The sequence below is a fragment of the Sciurus vulgaris genome, assembly GCF_902686455.1.
Source record: "Sciurus vulgaris genome assembly, chromosome: 13".
In the NCBI taxonomy this organism is placed as follows: Eukaryota; Metazoa; Chordata; class Mammalia; order Rodentia; family Sciuridae; genus Sciurus; species Sciurus vulgaris.
In genome coordinates, this window is record NC_136474.1 from 32,296,047 (window position 1) to 32,322,062 (window position 26,016).

At 39.1% G+C, this 26,016-nt stretch overlaps 1 pseudogene across 1 annotated transcript in view; it reads left to right on the forward strand.

Annotated features, from left to right (window-relative positions):
* The first annotated feature begins 4,379 nt into the window (after nt 1–4,379).
* Nucleotides 4,380–26,016, forward strand: part of LOC306642600 (thiosulfate sulfurtransferase/rhodanese-like domain-containing protein 2) — a 417,963-nt pseudogene continuing 396,326 nt past the window's right edge. Inside the window, exons 1-2 of the transcript in view lie at nt 4,380–4,406; nt 5,276–6,093. The product of the transcript in view is annotated as a thiosulfate sulfurtransferase/rhodanese-like domain-containing protein 2 (transcript). The remainder of the gene's footprint in view (nt 4,407–5,275; nt 6,094–26,016) is intronic.

Genomic DNA, 26,016 nt, shown 5'->3' on the forward strand with positions numbered 1-26,016 from the left:
TTTACAATAAAAAAAAATAAATAAAGGACTGAGTGAAGAGTCCATGCTTTTAGCAACAGTGGTTTCTAATTCTCTGTTATAATTATCCACATACCCATCTTTTTATAAATGCAGGGTTTCATTTCTCCATGGTGAATATCTAAGAGTAGGATAGTGAACAATATGGTAGTTCCATGCTTTCATTTTAGAGAAATTGCTGAATTGTTTTTGAAAGTATTTGTACCATTTTAATCTGGCGACAGAGTGTTAGAGTTCTTGTCCCTCCATATACTTACCATGAATCTTTACTGTCAAGTCTTTTTAATTAGATCTATTTTAATAAATATCATATATGGACATATCTTAGTGTGCTATTAAATTGTGTTTACTTATTGACTGAGTGTGTTTTTATGTGCTTAATTACCATTAATATATTGTCTTTTAAAATTTGTATGTCTACTGAGTTGGGCACAGTGGCATATACTATAGTGCCATCAGTTCGGTTGGCAGAAGTATCATGAGTTCAAACCGAGCCTCAGCAAGAGCCAGGCACAAATGAACTCAGTGAGAACCTGTCTTCAAATAACATACAAAATAGGGCTGGAGATGTGGTCCATGTTTCATTGCCCCTGAGTTCTATCCCAAGGACCCTCCCCTCCTAAATTTAGGTATGTTTAAGTAATTTGCCTTATTTTTAATTAGAATTTTATTGTTTCTACAAAATGGTAAGTTTGCTTTGTATACTTAGATATGAGTTTATTGTCAGGTGTCTGTGTTGTGAGATGTTTCCTTCAGTTCCTGATTTGCCTTTTATGTTCGTAGTAGTGGGGCTTTTGAAATTTTGCATTCTCATGCTGGTTTCACTGAATTCATTTTCATCACTACATAAAAAAGTACAAACCCAACTTTATGTATAATGCTACTATGTAACACAACTCAGAACAAGATTATAGTACTGACTATACAATAAGAGAGAGGAAAAAGCAATGTACAGGTTTCCAAGGTATCCTGCAAGACCACCAGGATGGCAGACATGATCTTGCAGACCTGGCTCAAAACGTATTCACCAATTTCAGGGAATAAGGGAAATGTGGGGCAGGGGTGTGTAGGAACTAATGGGTGGGGGGCAACCCCCTAGAGGTTGGAAGAGTATTCAAGAAGGCGGGAAAAGACTAGGCTTACAAGGAATGGGTCTTGGTCCCCTTCCTGTGGACCCAGCAACAGCAAGGGTATAACAAGATGTGCCAGACTGGCTCAGGTCATCTGTGAAGTGTCTGGGTCACACTGCCACCTGGAAGCTTGCTGGACCCTGCAGGCTCTGCTATTGAACAGACAGTAATGGGTGAGCTTTCTAACCAGAAAACTGCAGGGCACCACAATGGGCACATCCCTGAATCATCAGCAGTTCTGCAGTCAGAACCTGCCTGCAAATGAAAGGCCACAATTGCTGCCTTTGAAGCCAGCGCAAGGGAGGGGTCCATTCCTGCCAACCCTCCTCTAGCTAGGAAAGTGACATCCCTGAGCTGGGTGGAACATAAGGTTTTGATGATTTTTTGTGGGTCTGTTTATCTGGAGCTGTTAGAATGGAGTGGTTTCTGTGATGGCAGTGTCCTGCAGAGCAGGACTGTCTGCTCATGGGGAACTGAGTCTTGTAAAGCAGACCTTCTTCTCCTCTTTGGTGGTGACCTATGCCACATAGGAGGTGGCAGCAGCATTCTCCTGGGAGGGCTAAATTACTGGGGTGGTGGGTGACCTAAGCCAGGGGGCCAACACTGCAGTAACAGTGACCTCTTGGCCATCCATTTGTCCTCGATCCATGTGCTTCAATTGCTTCTCAGTTTCATTTGGATTCTCAAACTCCACTCATGCATAGCCTTTGGATAGACGAGGATGCACCCTTTCTACAGGAATGTCAACCTTTTTAATTTCTCCAAATTTGGAAAATTTCTCCATGTTGTTATCCTTGGTCACATTCCTGGTGAGGCTTCCAACATACATTTTGGGTTTAGGGGAAGGTCTCTGCCACTTGCTGTACTTTTCATCATTTAGGTGGTTTGACTTTTGGAGCAGGATCACCACCTTTGCCATGTCTGTACCCAGAAGGATGAGGAAATCCAGAGGAGATCCTGGACTGGGAGCTACAGGATGTGCTAGAGCTTCCCCAGAACCTGGATGCAGAGTAGGCACTGGAGACACTGTTGGAGTCTGTACTGCTTCTGGATCCTGAGCTGGAGGTGAAACTCCACTGAGACTTAGTACTGCTGCTGCTTCCACTGGAAGCTCTATGCCTCTTCTTAGGCTTATCCCTGCCAAGGTCCTTCTCACTCATGTCCTTTGTGGTTCCTTGTCTTTAGAGCGGTCCTTGCTTTCGATAGGAGGGGAATCCCTAGTGCTGGATCTTTTATTATTATCTTTTTACTCCTATCAAGACCTTCTATTTCATTACTGATAAATCCATTCTCCCCTTGAGGAGTTCATAGCAGCAATGGTGGACTTACTTAACTCAACTCTCACTTCTAACTTGAGTCTGAGAAAGGATTTCTGATGGGTTGCCAATTACACTAAAGAGCAGCATCTTCTAGCTGACACCACATCCTCCTGCTCTCCTTAGCTGCTCCCTTGTGGTGTATTCTTAAATTGATTTAATTTATTTTTATTTCTTTTTATTTTTTGCTAATGGATAGCATTCATTTTTTTTTTCTCTAACAAACAAAAAGTCACTCCCTACCTCAAACAAGGTCATGAGGACGTTTTCCTGTTTCATCATGTGAACTTTATAGTTCTAGATTAGATAACTGTCCTAGATTAAACTTAGGCCTGTCACATATTTGAACTAATTTTTGTGTGTTCTGTTATTTTTCTGCTGATGCTGTAGCACATGATCAAACACAAGGTGGCGCCTTACAACAGACACTTTCACCCTCAGAGTTCCATAGGAGCAAAGCCTAAATCAAGGTGTTCTCAGGTCCCTGCTTCCTCAGCTGGCTCTGAGGGAGAGTCCTCTCAACCTCTTTCAGCTGCTGGACTGCAGGTTTTCTGGGCTTCTGGGAGCATAACTGTAGGCTTCCCTCACTTCTTTCCTTGGCTATCTCCTGTATTTCTTCTCTCTCATATGTATCTACCTCTCATCTTGTAAAAACACTTGTCATTGAATACAGAGCCTGCCCAACTAATCCGCTAAAATCTCATTTGAAATCCTTGAATTTATTACCTTGTGATGGCCTTTTATCCAAGCACATGGTCTTTCTTACAGATACTTGTACAGGTTAATTGGAGTCCAGGTATAAGGCTTACGGGGAGAGCTAATAAAGAGGCAAGCATATAAGATTAGAAAGAGTGAAAAGTGGCTTCTGTGGGAAACAAGTCCAGTTTATTATCTATTCCATGGTCATATCATGTTACATAGGTTACATATTACAGTTAGATTCCTGCATGTGCAGATCACATATCTTGCTTAGACCTCAGATTCCACTACTCCCAAAGGTTATTATTAAAAAAATAATGTCTCCAGGCCTCAAGGACAGAGGATTTGCAGAGTATCTCTAAGCCATTCAAACAGAGTACCTTTTATCCTGAGAAGTGTGCTCGACTTGAAGGATTTTCACTCCTCTGTACATTGAGTGACCTCAAACATAGATTCTGGAGCCTATGACTTAGATGTCCATCTTGGCAGTTCACAATCCAACATCTTACACATGATGTGAGATGAAATTTGTAGGTCATTATTTTTCAATTTGGATAGTCACTTCTATTGTTCTGTTGAAAAACCATTCATTCCCCATTGAATCATCTTCGAATCTTTTTTGAAAATAAGATGATCATTTGTGTGTGGATCTATTTCTGAGCTGTCTATTTAACTGCATTGGTCTGTATGCCAACCTCAATGCTGATATCCTATGACTGATTATTCTAACTTTTGTTATCCTTTCATCCCTGAGATCAGGTAATATAAATTTTTAGGTCTTCCACAAAAAATATTTTGGCCATTCTAGGTCATTTGAAGTTCCACATGCATTTTACAATTGGCTTGTTAATTTCTACAAAAAAAGTCTGTTGGAATTTTGATCAAGTTTGTATTAGTTTTATAAGTTCATTTGAGTACAAAGGTCAGAATGATATCCTTGGTCTCAGGTATTTCAGTTTAAGAGTAACTACTGATGAATCTTTTTCCTCTAGTTGTAAGAAATTAGTGATATGAAGATTAAATGAAATCAATCAATACGCTGTTGGGGTCATGTGAGAATTCAGTTGTAGAACATCCTGGGTGCAGACAGAGAAGTGTTTTTCCCAGTCTGTTTCCAAGGAAGGGTAAAGAAGGCTACATCCTGGCTGGTTGTGTAACCCAAGGTGGCTGACTCTTAGAGAACAGGGTCTCTAGGCAGTGGAAAATCTTCTAGACGATGAGAGATAAGGGAGAGTTTTCTTATGTGAGCTGGTTCACATGAGAAGGAGCAGGTTCACAGGTTAATGGGACATGAGTCACATGAAAGGATGAGTGGACTTGGTTCTTCACAGAGATGTTGAAAGACCATGTCCTTGTGGGTTCTGGGGAGTCCCCAGGAAAGAGATGTCTCCCACAAGAAATGCTGTGGGTGGGCTGTCTTAGCCTATAAACATATACTATATATATATGTATATATATATATATATATATATATATAGAGAGAGAGAGAGAGAGAGAGAGAGAGAGAGAGAGAGAGAGAAAAAATATATATATATATATATATATATATATATAGCATATGTAGAATATATGCTAAGAATATAGCATAAAAGCTAAGCATACATATAGCCCTTTGGTTTGCTCTTTCTGCCTTTTAAAAATACTGTGAGTAGATGACCCCAGTATCAGCTGTGTCACTTCTCCTGCTGGTTTTATGCCCTTAATTGGATTTCCACCTGCACCTATTCTTCTAGAATCCAAGTTTGGAGTTTTTAATCTGCTAATAATATCATATTGCATCCTGTTGGACAATACTCATTGTGTTTTGTGAACTAGAGAGGGAAACAGAGCCAGGAGCTCCTAGGAGTTCAAGTCCACAAGAATGAAGACAAAATTTATGAAGGGTTCATATGCCATAATTTACATACATTTTAAGCATCCCCAGTCCGATAATCAAAATAGAAAATGATCCCAAATCTGATATTATGTGAACATCATAGCAGTGCTCAAAAACTTTTAGATTTTGGAACTTTTTAACTTTTAACTTTTGAATTAGGCATGTTCAACCAGTAAAATGTGTTTAAATATTCCAAAAAATAAAACCCTCTAAAAAAGTACCTTACTTATAGCTAGAAGGTGTTTGATTGGATCCCTGGTACAAGCTGCTTTAGCCCTGATGAGCTGAAATGTGACCTGGGCAGTGAAGAAGGGGAAGTGCTACTTTATTACTGCTACTGTGACCTACAGGATCCCCAGTGGATCTGTGTCTGGCAGACAACTCTGTGTCAGCACTTGCACCTCACAGGCAAGATTAGAATTGCTAAAGAAGGAATCAATGGGACAGTTGGTGGAAGCAAATTGACCACTAGACTCTACGTAGAAATCATGCTTTCTTGTCCATTATTTAAGGATTATCTTTGTAAGGAAGGTTTTAAGACCAGCAGAGGAGAAGCTCACTGTTTTCCAGAATTGCATGTTGGTATATTTGAAGAAATTGTGCCCATGTGGATCAGTCCCAATAAGATCTCCTACAAGGAGCCTGTAATCCATTTATCGCCAGGGGAATTTCATAAAGAAGTAGAAAAGTTTTTAACTCAGCCAGATCCAAAACAAAGTGATACTATTGTAGTGGACTACAGAAACTTCTGTTAAAGCAAAATTGATTGATTGCAGGGCTGCTTAGCCCCAGACATCAGGAAATTCAGTTACTTTCCTAGCTATGTTGACAAAAATCTAGAACTTTTCAGAGAGAAGAGGGTGCTGATGTACTGCACTGGGGGCATCCATTGTTAGTGTGGCTCCGCATACCTGGAGGCCAAGGGAGTGTGTAAGAATGTGTTCCAGTTCAAGGGTAGTATCCACAAGTACTTGGAAGAGTTTTCCAATGGTTTTTATAAGGGGAATTTGTTTGTTTTTGACAAGGGTTATGCCTTGTGCTACAACAGTGACATGTTATAAGAATGTTCGTACAGTGGAGCCCAGTGGGACTAGTATAAACTCTGCTCCACTCCCAAATGTGACCATTTTGTTTTGACCTGTCCTGCATGTCAAGGACAAAGATGCACAGCCTGTTGTGTCACACATCAAGACAAAGAGGACAGAAAACTACAGGATGGCGGTCTAGAGGGAGGCTGCATTACTTGTCACTCCGCAATGCCGGATTCAAGCAGAGAATATCTGTTTCTCAGTGAGGCAGTTTTTGCTGCTTATCGATCCCCTACTCTTTACCCCATTTGTCTGCTGTGATCACCTGCAGTCTGCCAGCATATCGACGCCTTTCTTGAGAGCAGATTGCTCACTATCAGGTGTCTATCATCCGCCATTTGCCTCCCTCTTGCCTTTCCATCGCTTACCTTACCCTATCCATCACCCAACACTCCAGGTTCACCTCCCGATCGTCCGACAGCTGCCAGCAGATTGACCACAGACTGCCTGTGGAGAACCAGCGGCCTGCTGCTGCCTAGAAGTTCACTGTTACAGTACCTGCAGTTTTGATTACACGTGGCTGTCACCACTTTGAGACAACAGCCAGGCCCTTTAGGACCCCTGGCCAGACTGACCAAGTCCTGTCTCCAGGATCCCTCAGCCCAACTGATCACTCCATGCCTCTGGAGCCCTCACATCAACTGACTACTTCCTGCCACCAGGAGCCCCAGGCAAACTGACTGAGCCCTATCACTGGGAACACAGACCAACTGATTGCACCTGGCCTCCTGGATCCCACAACCACACCAAACACACCCGACATCCAGGACCACTGCCGGACCAACTGCATCCTGTCTCCAGGACCTCCAGCTGACCACGTCCACCCCTGAGCTGCAGCTCCCCATTTGCAAACACATTTCGAAGCCAGAGCAGCCATCTTGGATAATCCTGGAAGCCATAGCTCCGATCTTTGGGTGGGGCAAATGCCATCCTGAGACGCCTGCTGAAGGCTTGAAGCCCATTGTCAGGTACTTCTCATACATCAGGCTACTGAACAATGGGAAGTTTCATAAATATATGTCTATTATACAGTAGATTTTCTTTTTTCTCATTTAAAAAAAATTAAGTTTTTATTTCTTTACGTTTCTTGCTTTCTTTTCCTTCTGTTTACCTGTTCCCTCAGAGTCACTTTCTCCAATATTTACATGATGTTATTGTCCACATAAGGGGCTATTTGGTCTAGGATTGCATAGTGTCTGACTTGGACAGTGCTAATATTGACCGCCCCTTAAAGAAAGGGTTTTGGACACCTATGGGGCCACTATAAACCTATAGGGGGAAATATGCAATACCCCAGATCTGCAGTAATAGAGTGGAAGATACATGAACAACATGAAAAAACAAGGGAAGAAAATGATCCAAACAAATCTAGATTCTATAGTAATAGAATCCAATGACAGTATGTTAGAAGAAATGTCAGAAAAGGACTTCAGATTATACATGATTAAGATGATTCACGAAGCAAAGGATGAGATAAGAGAGCAAATGCAGGCAATGAATGATAATACCAATAAGCTGAAAGAGCACCTGCAGGAAGTAAAAGATCATTTCAACAAAGAGATAGAGATTCTCAAAAACAACCAAATGGAAATCCTTGAAATGAAGGAGACAATAAACCAAATAAAAAACTCAATGGAAAACATCACCAACAGACTAGACCACATGGAAGACAGAACCTCAGACAATGAAGAAAAAATATTTAATCTTGAAAATAAAGTCGCCCAAACAGAGAAGATGGTAAGAAATCATGACCAGAATCTCCAAGAACTATGGGACATCATGAAATGACCAAATTTAAGAATTATTGGGATTGAGGAAGGCACAGAGATACAAACCAAAGGAATGAACAACCTATTTGATGAAATAATATCAGAAATTTCCCAAACGTGAAGAATGAAATGGAAAATCAAATACAAGAGGCTTACAGAACACCAAATGCACAGAATCACAACAGATCTACACCAAGGAACATTAAAATGAAAATGCCTAACATTCAAAATAAAGATAGGATTTTGAAGGCTGCGAGAGAAAAGCATCAGATTACATATAGGGGGAGACCAATAGGGATAGCAGAAGACTTCTCAACCCAGATTCTAAAAGCTAGAAGGGCCTGGACGAACATATGTCAAACTCTGAAAGAACATGGTTGCCAACCAAGAAACCTATAACCACCAAAACTAATCTTCAGATTTGAAGATGAAATAAAATCATTCCATGATAAACAAAAGTTAAAAGAATTTACAAATAGAAAGCTTACAGAATGTTCTCAACAAAATATTCCATGAGGACGAAATGAAAAACAACACTGTAGGTCAGCAATGGGAGGAACTAGCTTAGAGAAAAACCACCCAAAGGAGAAACCAAGCCAACTTAAAACCCAAAAATAAGCCAAATGACTGGGAATACAAATCATTTCTCAATAATAACCCTGAATGTTAATGGCCTAAACTCATCACTCAAAAGACATTGACTGGCAGAATGGATTAAAAAGAAAGATCCAACAATATGCTGCCTACAAGAGACTCATCTCATAGAAAAAGACATCCACAGACTAAAGGTGAAAGGATGGGAAAAAACCTACCACACACATGGACCCAGTAAAAAAGTGGGGTTTTTCATCCTTATATTAGATAAAGTGGACTTCAAGCCAAAGTTTGTCAGAAGGGATAAAGAGGGACATTTCATGCTGCTGAAGTGAACCATAAATCAGAAAGACATAACAATAGTAAATATTTATGCCCCAAACAATGGTGCATCCCTGTACATCAAACAAATCCTTCTCAACTTCAAGAATCACATAGACCACAACACAATAATTCTGGGCGAATTTAATGCACTGCTGTCACCACTAGATAGATCTTCCAGACAAAATCCAACCAAAGAAACCATAGAACTCAATAACACAATCAATAACCAAGACTTAATAGACATATATAGAATATTCCATCCATCAATGAGTGTATACACTTTCTGCTCAACAGCACATGGAACCTTCTCGAAAATAGACCATATGTTATGCCACAAAGCAGACATTAGGAAATGCAAAAATAATAGAGATACTGCCTTGTGTTCTATCAGATCATAATGGACTGAGAGTAGAAATCAATGACAAAGTAAAAAAAGGAAATTACTCTAACACTTGGAGACTAAATAATATGCTATTGAATGAAACATGGATAACAAAAAACATCAGGGAAGAGATTAAAAAATTCTTAGAGTTCAATGAGAGTGATGATACAACATATCAAAATCTCTGGGACACTATGAAATCAGTACTAAGAGGAAAATTCATTGCATGGAGTGCATTCCAGAAAAGAATGAAAAGTCAACAATTAAATGACCTAACATTACAGCTCAAAGCCCTAGAAAAAGAAAAACAGAATAAGTGCAAAAGTAGTAGAAGACAAGAAATGATTAAAATCAGCTGAAATCAATGAAATTGAAACAAAAGAAACTATTCAAAATATTGACATAACAAAGAGTTGGTTCTTTGAGAAAGTAAACAAAATAGATAAACCCTTAGCCACACTATCAAAGAGAAGGAGAGAGAAGATTCAAATTACTAAAATGCATGATGCAAAAGGAAATATCATGACAGACACCACTGAGATACAGAACATAATGAGAAGCTACTTTGAAAATCTGTATTCCAACAAAATAGATAGTACGAAAGACATTGACAAATTTCTAGAGACATATGCTCCTCCCAAACTGAACAAGGAGGACATACATGATTTAAACAGATCAATATCAAGCAATGAAATAGAAGAAGTCATTAAAAATCTACCATCCAAGAAAAGCCCAGGACCAGACGGATTCTCAGCTGAGTTCTGCAAGACCTTCAAAGAAGAACTCATTCCAATACTTCTCAAAGTACTCCAGGAAATAGTAAAGGAGGGTACCCTACCAAACTTATTTTATGAAGCTAATATCACACTCATACCCAAACTAGGAAAAGACACATCAAGGAAAGAAAATTTTAGAACAATATCCTTGATGAATATAGATGCAAAGATCCTTAACAAAATATTGGCAAACCGTATCCAAAAACATATAAAGAAAATTGTGCACCACGATCAAGTGGGGTTCATCCCTGGAATGCAAGGATGGTTTAACATCTGTAAATCAAAAAAACGTAATCCATCATGTTAATAGACTTAAGGATAAGAATAATATGGTTATTTCAATTGATGCAGAAAAAGCATTTGAGAATATACAACACCCCTTCATGTTGAAAACACTAGAAAAAATAGGGATAGTAGGAACATACCTGAATATTGTAAAGGCTATTTATGTTAAGCCCATGGCCAACATCATTCTTAATGGAGAAAAACTGAAATCATTCCCTTTAAAAATGGGAACAAGACAGGGATGTCCTCTTTCACCACTTCTATACAACCTTGTCCTCAAAACTCTAGCCAGAACAATTAGGCAGACTGAAGAAATTAAAGGGATACAAATAGGAAAAGAGGAACTTAAGCTGTCACTATTTGCGGATGACATGATTCTATATTTAGAGGATCCAAAAACCTCCTCTAGAAAACTTCTCGACCTCATCAATGAATTCAGCAAAATAGCAGGCTATAAAATCAGCACGCATATATCTACAGCATTTTTATACGCAAGTGATGAAACAGCTGAAAAGGAAATGAGGAAAACAACTCCATTTGCAATAGCCTCAAAAAAAATAAAATACTTGGGTATCAATCTAACCAAAGAGGTAAAAGATCTCTAAAATGAAAACTACAAAACACTGAAGAAAGAAATTAAGGAAGACCTTAGAAGATGGAAATATCTCCCATGTTCTTGGATAGGCAGAATTAATAATGTCAAAATGGCCATACTACCAAAAGTGCTATACAGATTCAATGCAATTCCAATTAAAGTCCCAGTGATGTACCTCACAGAAATAGAGGAAGCAATCATGAAATTCATCTGGAAGAATAACAAACCAAGAATAGGTAAAGCAATCCTTAGCAGGAAGAATGAAACAGGGTGTATCGCAATACCATAACTTCAACTATACTACAAAGCAATAGTAACAAAAACAGCATGGTATTGGCACCAAAAGAGACAGGTAGATCAATGGTACAGAATACAGGACATGGACACAAACTCAAATAAATACAATTTTGTAAAACTAGACAAAGGTGCCAAAAATATGCAATGGTGAAAGATAGCCTCTTCAACAAATGGTGCTGGGAAAACTGGAAATCCATATGCAACAGAATGAAACTAAACCCCTATCTCTCACCCTGCACAAAACTCAACTCACAATGGATCAAGGACCTTAAAATCAGACCAGAGACCCTGCATCTTATAGAAGAAAAAGTAGTTCCAAATCTTCACCTTGTTGGCTTAGGATCAGACTTCCTTAACAGGACTCCCATAGCACAAGAAATAAAAGCAAGAATCAATAACTGGCTTAGATTCAAATTACATAGCTTTCTCTCAGCAAAGGAAACTATGAGCAATGCAAAGAGAGAGCCTACAGAGTGGGAGAATATCTTTCCCTCTCATACTTCAGATAGAGCACTAATTTCGAGAATCTATAAAGAACTCACAAAACTCTGCACCAAGAATACCAATAACCCAATCAACAAATGGTCTAAGGAAATGAACAGACACTTCACAGAAGAAGATGTACACGCAATCAACAGATATATGAGAAAATGTTCAACATCTTTAGTAATAAGAGAAATGCAAATCAAAACTACACTAAGATTCCATCTCACCCCAATTTGAATGGTGATTATCAAGAACACAAGCAACAATAGGTGTTGGAGAGGATATGGGGAAAAAGGTACACTCATACATTGCTGGTTGGACTGCAAATTAGTGCAGCCACTCTGGAAAGCAGTGTGGAGATTCCTTAGAAAACTTGGAATGGACCTACCATTTGACCCAGCTATCCCACTCCTTGGCCTATACCCAAAAGACTTAAAATCAACGCACTACAGAGATACAGCCACATCAATATTCATAGCGGCTCAATTCACAATAGCCAGACTATGGAACCAACCTTGATGCCCTTCAATTGATGAATGGATAAAGAAATTGTGGTATATATATACAATAGAATATTACTTAGCTATAAAGAATAATATAATTATGGCATTTGCAGGCAAATGGATGAAATTGGAGAATATCATGTTAAGTGAGATAAGCCAATCTCAAAAATCCAAAAGAGGAATGATCTCACTGATAAGCGGATGATGATACTTGATAGGGGGTGGGAGTGGGACAAGAGTGGAGGAAGGAGGGATTGTATAAAGGGAAAGGAGAGATGGGAGGGGTGGGGGGAAGGAAAAATATAATGGAAAGTATCAAACATCATTAAAAAATAATAAAATAAAACATGATACTGAAAAAATAAATAAATAAACTACAGCCTTAAAAATAAAAAAAAAGAAAAGACAAAGGGGACAGACAGGCTTCAGGACCTACACAGGACAGTTTTAAAGAGGAATGTGAGAGCATAGTTCAATGGCCATTCATTCCAAGGAAAATTTCACAGCATGCACAACTCTCTGTGAACCCCATAAATAGCCCAGTGTTGAAGAGGATGGGCCTTTGCTTGTGTAAGTGGTGCCTTTAGCATTCCCCATGCCTTCTCAGAGTCAGTGGGCACCATGTATAAGAGAAGGTCAAGGCTGCAGAAAAGGAAATCAGATAATTTATTGTCAGTCATTGCCATCATGGCAAACTGGTCACCATGTTGACCACCTATCCTTCACAGGGGGAGGGGAGAAAGATTCAAGTTTTGATCAATTATTGAAATATTCTAATTCAGAAGATGATAGAGTATAGTAAACTGTATGGGATCCCAAATATTTTGAGGGATAGAGTCTTGAACCTGGTGATTGTGTCACTCATGCTTTCTCTCTGCTGTGCCACAGGGTATTAGTATTCACTGCCCTTCTCAGCAAACCTGTCCATCCTGGTGCAAATCTCTGAAATTTGGCCCTCAATATGGATTCCTAAACCAGGCCACTTAGGTCATCTGCCACTTTCCCCTTCCCCTTCCCCTTCCCCTTCCCTTGCCTCTGTCTCTTCTCTGACTGCCTGAGAAGCTCTGTATACTGGGATTTGGTCCACCTCCTGCTTTTGTAAAGTTTAGCAGAAAAGACCTACTTATTTATTCCCTTAGGATCTGTGGCACAATTAAGTAGTTTCAGCAGAGTCCATGTGGCCCACACAGTCTAAAATACTTATTGCCTGGCCCTTTACAGGAAATTTTACCATCCCCTGGTCTAGAGCAGCAGCTCATCTGATAGGGAATGCCCTTAAAGATGTGGCCCTCCTTCATATTTTACTGATTTGGTTTCTGTAAGAGATTTCTCTCATAGGTCTGTTTCCTCCAACACTTACTCATCTAGAATTAAGTGCTCTCTCTGGGAGATCCAAATAAGCTCAGTGGCACTGTAATATTGCTTTCTTCAGAAGATCATTTTGCAGTACCACTGTGGCTGTCCAGGCTTCTGGTCAGCATGCCAGGCAATTGTCCCTGTCATATGGGTCCCAAGAAACACACAGCCACATATCGACCAATGTATTTAATATTATGTTGCAGTTTCCAGTGATGCAGAATGCAGCTAAAATTGTGTTTCAAGAAGCCAAGTGGGGATGGCCATCCCTGCAGCATGGTGCCACTCTAGGCCTATTTGCAGCCCCAGTAGATACTCTTCATAGTGGTGAGACCCTGAATTCACCTGTAGTTACACTGTGCTCTCCACATCATTAGTTTAGTGCACAGGTTTTTCCTTCTTCATCAGAAGTCTCCTAGTCTGTATTCATTAGCTATTTGGCCTTGTCCTTCATCACAAAATTTCCTGAATTCCTAATGAAAATAACTTCCCAAAGCAACAAACAAAAATACAAGTTTAACTGGCACTGTGGTATGTTGAAATGTACAATGGCACTGTGGCTTAACCTTTTTGCCAACTCCCAAAGATGCCATGTTAAAAAAGAGGGGCAGGGCTAAGTAGAAACACCAAAATTACATTTTAAGAATAATCATCTTTGCATAGCTTGGCCAGGATTTCCCAGTTCTTTAATATCTAGGGTTTCTGCACTGTTGTCCTTCAGAGACTTCATTCCCATGCATGAGAACAGCAGTGATTTGTCTAATAAGTGACAGGTACTTTAAGTCTGTAAGCTTGGCCATGATAAACATCATATTCACAGAGGACTGGAAAGTCACCCCTCCACTGTTTGGCCTCACATGAGCCATTTGTCCTCTATTCTGTATAGAAAGGTGTTTTCAAGTATTTATCCATAAATTTTCACTTCCGTCATAAGATTGGCCTTTGAAAAGGAAAAACTTATTTCTGCTCCAGTATTCAATTGTACATACATCTCAAATGTTCATAAGTAACTCAGGAATATGTGTGTTGCCCAGGAGGGTTTCTGAATCTTGAAATTTCAACAACATTGCCCTCCTCCCCCCCATATCCAGCAAATGGAATTTAGTGGTTTTTTTTTTTTTTTCTTTTTTTTTTTTGTTCCTGGCAGAGCTCTGTATCTTCAGTATGTTTTTCTTAATGGGAATATTGTGTCTCTGATCCAGTAATCAATTTGGCAACTTTACTCTTGAGGTCTTTAAAACTTAAAGGAATGTTAATAGTTTTTTACTGTTCTTTTTGCTAAATAACTAAGATGAAATTTGTAGTAAAGTTTTTTATAATGCTCACAAAAAAAAAAATAATGGAAAGGCAAATGTTATGTGGACTTATCCTCCAGAATGTCTTATCTATAAAAGGTCCATACCTTTATTCAAACCTAAGCGTCACCTCTGTCAGAGTGCTCTGGAGTGACTTATTCCACCTGTAGTCATGGGCTGGGTTTCATGGCTCCAGCCAGTGTGGTTTTGTGGATTATTACAGAATTGAAATACTTCTGTTCTTGTTGGTAAGGAGTCCTGAGAATCCCCTTGCTGCCTGCCTGTTCTTGCTTCTCCTGTGACCCTATCTATACCAACCTGTTCTCCTAGCAGTTGAAGACTTTTTGGTCAACTTCAGCTCCATGAACAGGGGATCCATTGTTCTTGGATGTAGTCTGTGCTCTTCTGGTGTTTACAGGTTTTAATATCATCTAATGGATCCTGGCCTTATTAAAGGTTTTGACATTTTGGAGTTCATCATAGAGTTTTCTTGATAATTTGGATTTTGGAAAATTGTACATCCATTATCTTGATTATTACTTTTTGGCATCCCTTAAGTTTTCATTCAATATTCAATTTCTTTTAATGTGGAACTGTCTCGTATGTACCCATTCTGGCATTCACTATTCAAAATGTTAAAACTGTTTTGTCATCAAACATTAAAATAATGAGAATGGTGTCAGGTGCTGCTGGATAGTGTGACAGACTTACATGATGGCCGTCTTCCAGGGACAGGACCAAAGTTGCCATGAGGGATGGCAGAGTCCACTTTCTCCATAAAGGTATGTTGCATGGCTCAAATTGGTGTGGCTGTGTGGATTATTAGAATATTGAAATATTTCCATACTCAATACTGAGGAGACCTGAGTAGCCCCCTGCTGTCATCCTGTCCCTGCTACTCCTCTCACACTTGTGCTGTCATAACAAAGTGCCCTGACAGATGTGCTTGAATAATAGAATTTTATTGTTTCGCAGTTCTGAGGATTTTAAGGCTGACAATTCAGATGTCATTAGGATGTGTTCTTCTGAGAGTTCTCTCCCTGGATTGTGTATGCTCTCTTCTCCTATGTCCTCACATGGTTCTTCCTGGTGTACCTTTTTCCTACTCTCCTTTTTTTCATGTGCATATATAGAGTGAGTATATATATATATATATATAGTCACATATTAGTTTTATAAATTAATGGGTTTCTTTGTGTCTATTCCATACATGCATGTATCATGCATTGACCTTCCTTTACTTTCTACCCTTGGTTACCCTCCCCTCACCCCACTACCTGTTTTCTTGTCCCTAATGGTCCTTCTTTTTGAATTTCTTTTGAGGTTTTCTTTTTCCACATAAGAGAGAAAACATGCAATACTTGCCTTACTGTTTCTGAATTATTTCATTTTACACAATCCAGTTGTATCTATTTTCCTGCAAATGATAGGATTTCATTTTTCCTTTCCTGATCATTACTCCATCATGTATACATACTATAATTGCCTTATTCATACATGTGTTAGCTAGCACCTCAGCTGAGTTCATATCTTACCTATTTTGAATAGTGTCATAAAAACATGGCCATTCAAGTGTCTTTATTTTTTTATGATTTCACTTCATTTGAATAAATACCCAGTAGTGGTATACCTGGGTCATATTCTAGTGCTATTTTAATTTTTGGATGAACATTCGTACTGTTTTCTATAGATTTTTGTACTATTACACCTTCTTACCAAAATTGCATGCGGTTCCATTTACACCACATCCATATCAGTGTTTATTTGTTGGTTACTTTCTGTTTTTATAATAAGCATTCGAACTGGACTAACCATTTTACCCAAGTGGGTAAGGTGTAATCTCAGTGTAGATTTGTTTTGCATTTCTGTGATAGCTAAAGATGTTGAGCAGTTTCACGTATATTTCCTGGCATTTTGCTTTTCTTTTTTTGAGAAATGTCTGTTCAGATCATTTATCCAGTTTTTTATTATATTGCTTTTTTCTGGTTGTAAAGGTTTTCCTATATTCTGGATATTCATCCTCTGTCAGATGAATAGATAGCAAAAATTGTCTCCCCTTTTCTTTCTTTTCTCTTTAGTCATCTGATTGTATTCTTAGATGTGCAGAAGGTTTTTAATTTGATGCAATCCTGCTTGTTCATTCTTGTTTTGATTTCCTGAGCTGTTGGAGTACTAACTTGGAAATCATTGCTTTCACAATGATCTTGAAGTGTTTCCATGTGTTCTCTCTAGCAGTTCTAAAGAATCCTGTCTTCCATTAAGGTCTCTTTAATCTTGAGTTAATTTTTGTACAGTGAGAGATAGGGATTTAGTTTCAATGTTCTGTTTTATTCAGCACCGTTTATTGAAGATGGTTGTTCTTTTTCCAATACTTTGGCACCTTTATGATAGTTATTTGCAGTGTGTATTTATTTTGGGTATCTGTTCTGTTTTATTAGTCTACCTGCCAATCTTTATGATAATATTATACTGTTTTTGTAACTGTGGCACTGTGGTATAATTTCAAATTACCAGTATATATTATACTGTGGTATAATTTCAAATCAGATATTGTGGTGCTCCTAGCATTGCTCTCTCTTTGCTGAAAATTGCTTTAGCTCTTCTGGGTCCTTTTACTTATTCACTTTCTCTTGCCTAATTTCCTAAAATTTCTGGCACTATGTTGATAAGGGTGGTGAGAGGGGGACCTTTGTCTTGTTCCTGATGTTATAGGAATTGCTTTCAGCTTTTCTCTTTGTAGTATCATGTAGAGCCTTCACTATGTTGAGACATGGTTCTATTATATGTAATTTATTCAGTCTTTTCATCATAAAGAGGTGCTGATTTGTATAGGTGCCAGGAGGGTACTGGGGATTAAACTCAGGGGCAGTTGACTACTGAGCCACATCCCCAGGCCTAGTTTGTATTTTATTTGAGACAGAGTTTCACTGAGTTGCTTAGCACCTTACTTTTGCTGAAGCTGGTTTGAAATCTGCATCCCCCTGCCTCAGCCTCTGAAGATGCTGGGATTCCAGTTGTGCACTACCATGCCTGGCTGAGATGCTGATTTTTTTGTTGTTGTTGTTTTTCATTCTTGTTTTGATTTCCTGAGCTGTTGGTGTACTAACTTGGAAATCATTGCTTTCACCATGATCTTGAAATGTTTCCCTGTGTTCTCTCTAGCAGTTCTAAAGAATCCTGTCTTACATTAAGGTCTCTTTAATCTTGAGTTTATTTTTGTACAGTGAGAGATAGGGATTTAGTTTCAATGTTCACCACTGGAATATCCTGTTTTTTTCAGCACTATATATCCTGAATTTTTCAGAGCATGGTTGTGCACTACCATGACTGGCTGAGATGCTGATTTTTATCAAATGATTTTTTGCATCTATTGCAATATTCTTGCATCCAGAGAAGGCAACAAACTAGGTCATTGCATATCATTCTTTAAATATGCTCTTAAATTAAATCTGAAAACATTTTATCACAGATTTTTATACATATGCTTATTAGAGATATTGATCTATAGCTCTTTTTGTGTTGTGCCCTTCCAGGTTTTATTAGCAAGGTAATACCATTTTCACAGAATGAGTTTGAAATCTTGTTTTCCCTATTTTTGAATTAGTTTGAGCACCACTGGTGTTAGTTCTTTAAAAATCTGGTAAAATTCAGCAATGATTCTATGTGGTCCTAGGATCATGGTTCTTCTATATTTTTTAATCAGAAGACTTTTTATTACTGCTTCAACCTCAATACTTGACTTTCATCTATTAAGGTATTTTGTATCCTCTTGGTTCAATTTTGGTAAGTCATATGTATCCAGAAACTTTTCCATTTCTTCTAGATTTTTTAATTTATTTGACATAGGGTGTTTCAAAATTTTCCCTAATGAGCCTTTAAATTTTATTGTTTCTGGCTTAAGACTTCTTTTTTAAGTCTAATTTTCTTTATTTGGGCCTTCTTTCTCTTTCTTTTTTCCAGTTTAGCTATGGATTTTTCATTCTTTTGTTTCAAAAACCCAACTCTTGGAGACACCAAGATGGTGGACTGGAGAATGACTATATCTCCTGTTGCTGCAGAGCTCAGGATTCAAGAAGAGGAGGTATTGAGAGACTTGGGACCAACTCAGAGCCACTGGGTGAGTCTCTCCCACTGGGCAAGGATTGGCTTGGAATGAAGACAGCTTCTTGGAGCAGGAACAGGCAGCAAGAGGCTTCCACAAACAGCCAGACTCTTCCTTCTGTGCACAGCCAGGGTCCCTCTGGCTGCAGGACCAGTTCCCCGGCAGCTTCTCAGAACAGGACCACCTAGTGAGATGCTTCCACACAAAACTAGGCGATAAACACACACACACACACACACACACACACACACACACACATGGTAAGGGTCTCTCTTTTTATTCTTTGTGTGCTTTCATATATATCTTTTTAGTAAAACAAACTGATAAGCAGAAGCAAAGCAGAAACCAATCAGAGTAAGTGCACGTGTGTGTTCATGTAAAGATGCATGGGCTCCAGGCTAAGGAGATGGGTGCATGCACTGGTCACGAGCTCAGCACGGACCAGGAAAGTAATCAACCACCAATCAGACATGCTTCCTGTTTATTAGCATTGTGCTGCAGACTCATTGTGGCACCGTGCCAGGTGCCATCTTGGAGAGAGTAATGTTGGGGGGGGTGCTGGCAAACACCCCCAACATCTCCCCCTTACTTATTTAATTAGATGGCTTGGGGATCATGTCTGCCTTGGGTTGCTCATGGCGAACAGCATCCTTACCCATCATCAGAATCCTGACCTCCAGGTGTCAGGACCCTGTCTTAGGTTGGTATGAGTTCTCACGAATCTTACCTGTCTTTGACTACCAATCCAGCATATTAAGCCATATGTGGGGGGTATTTTCTGTAGTTAGAGCTGCAAATGCCTGTTTAATCACAGTTGCTTGACGTCTTTGTAATTGGCGGGTTTGTCTAATCTTGTTGTAAACCCAAATACTTGCTATTAAAAAATATCACTCCTAAGATAGCAGTCTGTAGCCAATTTTGTCGGACCCATCCTAGAACCTGGTTGTATAGTGTATGAACAGTAAATGCCAAGGTTGGGATGTTTACTTTAGTGCGATTAATTGTAGTGATTTGTTGTTGTAATTGTGTGGTTAAATTGTCAAATTTATGGGTCCAAGTACCCAATAATAGAGAAGATAGCTGTTTAGAAATATTAGCAGCAAGAGACAAATTGTTATGAGGAGCTGTAGTAATACAGAGGGCAATAGAATGATAAGAGCATCTCATAGAAATGATTTGTTCTACAATATCTGATTGTTCTTGGAGTAGATCTATCCTTTGGTTTAATAACAGAATTTCTGTACGTAAGTGGGTACTTATCTGATCTTGAGCAAGTAATGCTTCTGAAGTAGCAGAAGAGAGTTTATTTAAAGCTTGAGCTGTAGGAACTGTAGTGGCAAGGGCAGCAGCAGCAGTTGCAGCAGCAGCAGCTGATGCAACTATTGTAATAATTGCAACTGTTATACCAAAATCCCTTTTTTGTCTATTTAAGAGAGTATCAGAGAGGGAGCTGACATCCACTGGAACAGGCAGGTATCTTGGTACTCGTAAAATCACCACCAGGGTATGGGTAGATGCGTTCCAACATTGAGCTAAAACACAAGAATAATCTGAACAATTTAGTGTTGAAGAGTTGGTTACATTGGATGTGAGAAGAAACATAAAAGGTGGGGACATGCACATAGGGGTATGTGGATAGGTACGATTTTTTCCATCTTGATTATTCCAGTTTACTTTTACATTATCCTCCCATGTTGTATTGCCATTACTATAATAAGTATAATTATATGAATAATTAGAATATCTCACTTGTCCCCCTAAAAGAAATGCCACGGGGGCAATATTGAAACAGGCTAATGATCTGCATACTGTCCACAAAGTAAAAGGCTTAGAAGGACCATTTAGGGTATCATAATTTGTTGTTGCAAAATTAGTTCCATGCCAAGTTTTATTTTGTTCTGTTCCTGGTCCTCAGTAAGAAAATGATCTTTGGGCGAGGCACTTTGGATAATAACAATCTACACAGGACTGCCAAATAGGTGGCCATTGAGGTGGCCTATCTTTGCATCTAAAAGTAAAATTTATTTGATAACAAGTTTTATTATAGTCCAGTCTTGGTGCAATACCTTGTAACATGATTCCTTCTCCCCATCCATCACTTATACATTTTCCTTGTGAAAAGGAGGGCATTTGTGATGGGGTTCTAGTATCTTTGCTGATTAAGTGTCCATCAGTATAATTAGCTAGGTAAATGCAAGGATTATGTAAGTAACCAGAAATCTGAAAACACAGAGTTCCTGATAACTCAATGATAACTCAAAGACAAATGTTCAATTCACAGCTGCTTGTGTTTTATCATAAGGAACATAGGGCAATCCTGCTGAATCATTGGTAGAAAATATGGCTGAGTACACTGAGGAGCTGTTAGAGGGAGTGGATAGGGGAATGTCTTTAATAGCCCCCAAAACTGTTGACTAGTCACCATAGAGATGAGGCAGGTCAAAATGATTACATGTCTCTGATGTCTTTTCATCTTCTGTCCTTATTTCTTCCATTTGTGGTATAGTCATTATCACTCGCACCAGTCTCTCAGGCACCCAGATAGGCATTGGCTTATCCTGTGGAAAAACACAAACACAGCCTTAACTTCAGTAAAGAACTGGATCCGGGCCATGCCATTGTCCATCAAGAACATCTTTCCATCTTACGGTGGCCCCGTTGCTTTTTACGGGGTTAGCATGCTGCTCTGCAGCAGAGCGACCCTCATTATCCAAGGTTAAAAAAATTATAATAAAGAGGGAAACAGAAAGTTTGTCCTTTGGGAATTGGTGTCCCCAATTACCCCCTTTTGTTCATAAAGTGTATTTTTGAGAGTGAGATGGGCACGTTCTACAATGCCTTGACCTTGAGGATTATAAGGTATTCCTGTAGTAAGGGTGATGTCAAATTTTGTAATGAATAGTTTAAAAGAAGTTGAGGTATACGCTGGGCCATTATCAGTTTTGATTTGTTTAGGTACACCCCAATTAGAGAAGGCCTGAAGACAATGGGTGATCACATCTCTAGTTTTTTCTCCTCTATGGAGAGATGCAAATATAATTCCTGAGTGAGTGTCCACAGACACATGAATGAATTTAAGATTACCAAATTCTGGGATATGAGTAACATCCATTTGCCACAAATGATTAGGTAAAAGTCCTTTTGGATTAATGCCTATAGAGGGTGGATGATGGAGGACTGCACATTGGCCACAAGATTTAACAATAACATGGGCAGCATCTTTAGTAATGTTGAACTTGAGTTTTAGAGTGGTGGAATTAACATGAAACTGTTGTTGGAACTTTTGAGCAGCTTCCACCGCAGAAAAAATATGTATATCTCTAGTAGCCATATCTGCTAAACTATTTCCCTCAGTTAAGGGTCCAGGCAGATTAGTATGGGCTCTAAGATGTCCAATAAAGAAGGGGTCTCTGTGATCCCATATCAATTGTTGTAAAGTCCGTAAAGGACCGGAGATGGCAGAGGTGAGAGCAATAAGTCCTGCACATTCCAGATTAGAAAGAGCTTGAACCACATAAAGACTGTCTGAATATATGTTAATTGGGGTGTCAGAGAACAATTTAAAAGCCTCAATAACAACCAGAATTTCAGCATGTTGAGCAGAGGTGACTGGGAAAATAAAAGTTTGAACTTTACCCTGGTAACTAATAGCTCCAGTCCCTGTCTTTGAGCCATCAGTGAATACCACAGGAGCCATCAGAATAGGCTGATGTCTAGAAACTTTTGGAAAAATTACATGATTACTGATACAAAATTGAAGATAGAGATGCTTAGGAGAATGGTTATCAAATATAGCTTGGGTGGAACATTTAATAGTAGTCCATGAATCTGAGGAATTATAAAACCATGATATCTGGGTTTTGTTTTAAGGAGTTATAATGGTAGTTGGATGAAATCCAAGTACATTAATAGAAGATTTTAGTGCCTTAAATATTAGTTGAGTTACGGCTTCAGTAAAAGGTAATAATGTTTTAGAAGGGGAGCAAGCTAAATGAACCCAAAATAAAGGTCCTTCTTGCCAGAATACTCCAGTAGGTAATTTTCTATCTGGAATAACAATAAATTGTAATGACTTTTTTTGATCAATCCTGTCTATCTGTGCTAGGACAAGTTTTTGTTGTACTAGCTTAAGAACTTGGCGTGCCTCAGAAGTAAGTACCCTGGGAGATGTCGGATGAGGATCTCCTTGAAGGATATTAAGTAGAGGAAGTAACTCCCCAGTAGATAGACGTAGGTAAGGTCGGATCCAACTTATATCTCCTAACAGTTTTGAAAGTCATTTAAGTTTTTAGGTGATCTATTCTAATGATAGTTTTTAGGGGTTTAATTATAGTTCTATTTAACAAAGTTCCCCAAAATTCCTGAGTATTGCCAAATTGTACTTTTTCTAGAGCAATAATAAGCCCCTAGGATTTAAGTTGTTTCACCATCTGAGAATAGACATTCTTTAACTCATTTTCTTCAGGATGACATACCAATATATCATCCATGGAATGATAAATAATTAATTTAGAATACAATTGTTGAATTGGTTTTAAAGCTTGGTCAACATAGATCTGACACATAGTAGGACTTTTAGCCATTCAAACCATTGATCAGGTCCATGATGGTTTAAGAATGGAAGAGTAAATACAAATCTCTCACTATCAGTAGGATGTAATGGAATAGAGAAAAAACAATCTTTGATATCTATAATTAAAGTAGGCCAACCTTTAGGTAAGGCTGTGAGAACTGGAAGGCCCAACTGAACTGGACCCATTGGCTGCATTGTAGCTGCATTGTAGCTCTAAGATCATGTAGAAGTTGCCATTTCCCTGATTTCTTTTTGATAACAAAAATAGGAGTATTCCATGGAGAGGTAGAGGGTTTAATGAGTCCCACTGCTAATTGTTCCTGCACCAATTCTTGGGCCACTTTGAGCTTCTCCTGGGTCAGGGGCCACTGAGGGGCCCAAACTGGTGAATCAGATTTCCAAGTTTTTTTAATCTTTCATTGTTCAGTGGCCCCTAAGAAAAACCCAGGCCCTTGCAACCTTGATTTCTTTGGACGTTAATGGGTTGAATAATTCCCTGATTATGGCAACCAAGCCCCTTACCCCATATATGTCCCTGTTTTAGCATAATAGCCTGAGCTTCAGATTCCTAATGACCTTCTGTCATAAGTTTTAATTCCATTTGTGTAAGAACATCCCTGCCCCATAAATTGACAGGCAGGTGTTTTAAAACATAAGGTTGAAAAGTTCCCTGTTGGCCTTCTGAATTTTTCCAGGATAATAGGGCACTACTTCTTTTTGGACTTGTAGCAATGCCCAGTCCCCTTAATGTTTGTTCTGTTTCATCTAGAGGCCAGTCTTTTGGCCAATCTTTAAAAGTAATAATACTGGTATCAGCTCCTGTATCAAGGAGTCCAGAGAATTTTTTATTTTTAATTGACAGATTCATCATAGGTCTTTGATTTAGATCCATAATAAGGCAAGCTAAATCGACCCCAGTGGATCATAGGCCTGCGTCTCCACGAATTGTTGTGGCAGACAGGATAATTATTATGGCAGCTGGGGACAATTAGGAGTTGGTCAATGTGATCTCCAGGTGTTATAGAAATTATTCCTTGTGGGGAGGATGCAAGAACTTTAATTTCTCCTGTAAAATCTGGATCAATAACTCCAGGGACAACTATAAGTCCTTTAAGTGCACTAGAGCTTCTTCCCAATAGAATTCCCACTGTCTCAGGGGTAGAGGGCCCTTTAAATCTGTAGGAATGGGCTGTACTCCCATCTCAGGAGTTAATATTGCTCTGGCAGTGGCACAGAGGTCCAATGCTGTGCTTCCTTTTGTGGCCCTTCTTGGCTTGTTAGAGGATAATGAGTCCTGGAAAATTGTTGAATCACCCAGTACATTTGTTTTGGGCCCCGGGGAGACGGGCCCCAATTCCCGTTTTTTGTCTGGCCTTGTTGGGGAAGGGGATGTCCATCTACATCTACTATGGATCTACACTCAGATGCCCAGTGGTTACCATTTTTACATCTAGGACATAGTTGGGGTTTTTGCCTCATAAGGGGCCGACTGGGATATCTTAATTGGGGACAATCTTTTTTAAAATGTCCTCACCATTTACAATAAAAGCAAGGCCCCATAAGTCCTCCCCCTTTAAATGTAGATTGTAATCCCTGAGTTATGGCTGTTGCCATAACTTGGCCCTGTATAACATTTTCATTAATACCTCTACATACTTTAATATAAGTACTCAAATCCTTACTTTTCCAGGGGTGAATAGTCTCCTTACACCACTTATTAGCTTGTTCATAGGCCAATTGTTTTATTAAAGGCATGGCTTTGTCCAAATCCCCAAATATGCAACATGCTGTTTGCAGCAGTAGCGCTACAAAATCAGCATAAGGCTCATTTGTTCCTTGTACACTTTTGAATGCTGCCCCTGTAAATCCCCACTTCCTTGAATAGTTCTCCATGCTTTAGAAGCTGCTGCATCAATTTGCATATATACTGCAGGCAGGTATATATGCCTGCTGTCCTGTAAACTGTCCTGTTCCCATAAGCATTTCTAAATTCCATGCTGGATTACCTGCCACAGCATTATGATGGGCAGTGTCAGTGGAATATTCTTGCCATGCTGTTTTCCATACTAAGTATTATTCTCCTGACAGTGTAGCTCTTGCTACATTGCCCCAATCATCTGGGGTAAGATTCATTTCTCCTACAGATTCTACCAATGAGAGAGTAAAAGCTGCTTTGGGGCCATATGACATAACGGCCTCCTTAAGTTGTTTTATAGTTTTAAAATCCAGTGGTTGATGATATCTATGGGTATTTTGATCTTCAAGAACTGTGAAAACTTCCCCTTGTCACAGAGTATCCCATTCATTTGGTATAGTTTTTGCACAATGACACACTGGCATACGCCCACAATATTCAGGATTGTAAGGCGGGGGAGCATGAGGTGTGGGTTTAGTAAGAGTTTTTCTTTTTTCTACTAAATCTTTCCCCATTGATTCCTTGATAGCAAGGTTTGTTGTTAATTCTTTAAGGTCCTCATCCTCATCTGAATCCTCCCCTTTCTCTGATTCTTCCTCTTTCTGTATAGTTCCTCTTTCTGCCTTGGATCATTTCT